The following is a 2,500-nucleotide window of genomic DNA, read 5'->3' on the forward strand; positions in this document are numbered from 1 at the left end:
CCTAACCCATATTGTGCCTTAACCTAACCCATATTGCGCCTTAACCTAACCCATATTGCGCCTTAACCTAACCCATATTGCGCCTTAACCTAACCCATATTGCGCCTTAACCTAACCCATATTGTGCCTTAACCTAACCCATATTGTGCCTTAACCTAACCCATATTGTGCCTTAACCTAACCCATATTGTGCCTTAACCTAACCCATATTGTGCCTTAACCTAACCCATATTGTGCCTTAACCTAACCCATATTGTGCCTTAACCTAACCCATATTGTGCCTAAACCTAACCCATATTGTGCCTTAACCTAACCCATATTGTGCCTTAACCTAACCCATATTGTGCCTTAACCTAACCCATATTGCGCCTTAACCTAACCCATATTGCGCCTTAACCTAACCCATATTGCGCCTTAACCTAACCCATATTGCGCCTTAACCTAACCTATATTGCGCCTTAACCTAACCTATATTGCGCCTTAACCTAACCTATATTGCGCCTTAACCTAACCTATATTGCGCCTTAACCTAACCTATATTGCGCCTTAACCTAACCTATATTGCGCCTTAACCTAACCTATATTGCGCCTTAACGTAACCTATATTGCGCCTTAACCTAACCCACGTTGCGCCTTAACCTAACCCACGTTGCGCCTTAACCTAACCCACGTTGCGCCTTAACCTAACCCACGTTGCGCCTTAACCTAACCCACGTTGCGCCTTAACCTAACCCACGTTGCGCCTTAACCTAACCCACGTTGCGCCTTAACCTAACCCACGTTGCGCCTTAACCTAACCCACGTTGCGCCTTAACCTAACCCACGTTGCGCCTTAACCTAACCCATATTGTACCTTAACCTAACCCATATTGTACCTTAACCCAACCCATATTGTACCTTAACCCAACCCATGTTGCGCCTTAACCCAACCCATGTTGCGCCTTAACCCAACACACGTTGCGCCTTAACCCAACACACGTTGCGCCTTAACCCAACACACGTTGCGCCTTAACCCAACACACGTTGCGCCTTAACCCAACACACGTTGCGCCTTAACCCAACACACGTTGCGCCTTAACCCAACACACGTTGCGCCTTAACCCAACACACGTTGCGCCTTAACCCAACACACGTTGCGCCTTAACCCAACACACGTTGCGCCTTAACCCAACACACGTTGCGCCTTAACCCAACACACGTTGCGCCTTAACCCAACACACGTTGGGCCTGAACCCAACACACGTTGGGCCTGAACCCAACACACGTTGGGCCTGAACCCAACACACGTTGGGCCTGAACCCAACACACGTTGGGCCTGAACCCAACACACGTTGGGCCTGAACCCAACACACGTTGGGCCTGAACCCAACACACGTTGGGCCTGAACCCAACACACGTTGGGCCTTAACCCAACACACGTTGGGCCTTAACCCAACACACGTTGGGCCTTAACCCAACACACGTTGGGCCTTAACCCAACACACGTTGGGCCTTAACCCAACACACGTTGGGCCTTAACCTGCTCTGTAATTGTCATACGACGCGTTAAATTAGTGTAGTGTTGCCTAACTGCAACCCCCGCAATATAGTTTGCTACTCGCACTGCCCGGTCCCCAGAGTATCGCTTCATGTTAAACACCTTGCAGCTATACACTGTAATGCGGATGGCAGCAGGACGTACATGCTCAATGCCCTTCGCAGTTGTTCATTGGCATTCGCATGGCGAAGCACAGCCTACGTTGTGGTACGGCTTGTGTCAACTGTCCGCTGATGTTGTACGTCCAAATCACACACTGTACTGCACATTGGTCCTCATGTACTGAATGATACATCGTGGTACATGTGTGACCGTACCACGACTGCGCCAACAACGGCGAACCATACGGTCCAAATATTGTGCACTCAGCTACGTGTCGTCTCCCTATAAGAGCTGGATTGCAGTATGGTATGCCGTGGATGGCGATCAGCATGAGCCGTCTGTTGATGTAGTGGCGCGTGTTGTCAGACGTAGTCGTCTCTTCTCACACACCGTGATAGCATGGTGCACTGCGTTCCACATCTGCGACATGCGACAGAGGCCGGTTGACAGTCGTTCGCGCAATGGACATCGCATACGTACGGGGGCCACCTTCCACGTGTTCGCGAAGCGTGCACATGTTGTTGCGTGTATGTGGGCAGACATAGTGTGTCGTGACACCTGACACAGGCATGCAACAATCGTTGAATTTGCAAATGGCGATGGACGTCCACGTTTGCTGGTGACGTTACGCAAATGAACAACTGGTAAACCGTTGTGGTGCGGTTGTTCTCGCTAGAGGTGAATCAGTGATGGCGACGATCGGTTGAGCTACCAACCGGTTGTTTCAGCGATACCCACCATGCCCACGAACGTGAATGGCATGTGGGTGTGAAGCGATACGCGGCGGTGGCTGGGTGGGACCGTCCCCGGCCGGTGAGGGGGGGCCTCCCGGCGTGCTGGCCGCGCGGTGCGTGGGCGCAC

The sequence above is a fragment of the Schistocerca americana genome, unplaced genomic scaffold, assembly GCF_021461395.2.
Source record: "Schistocerca americana isolate TAMUIC-IGC-003095 unplaced genomic scaffold, iqSchAmer2.1 HiC_scaffold_158, whole genome shotgun sequence".
Taxonomy (NCBI): Eukaryota; Metazoa; Arthropoda; class Insecta; order Orthoptera; family Acrididae; genus Schistocerca; species Schistocerca americana.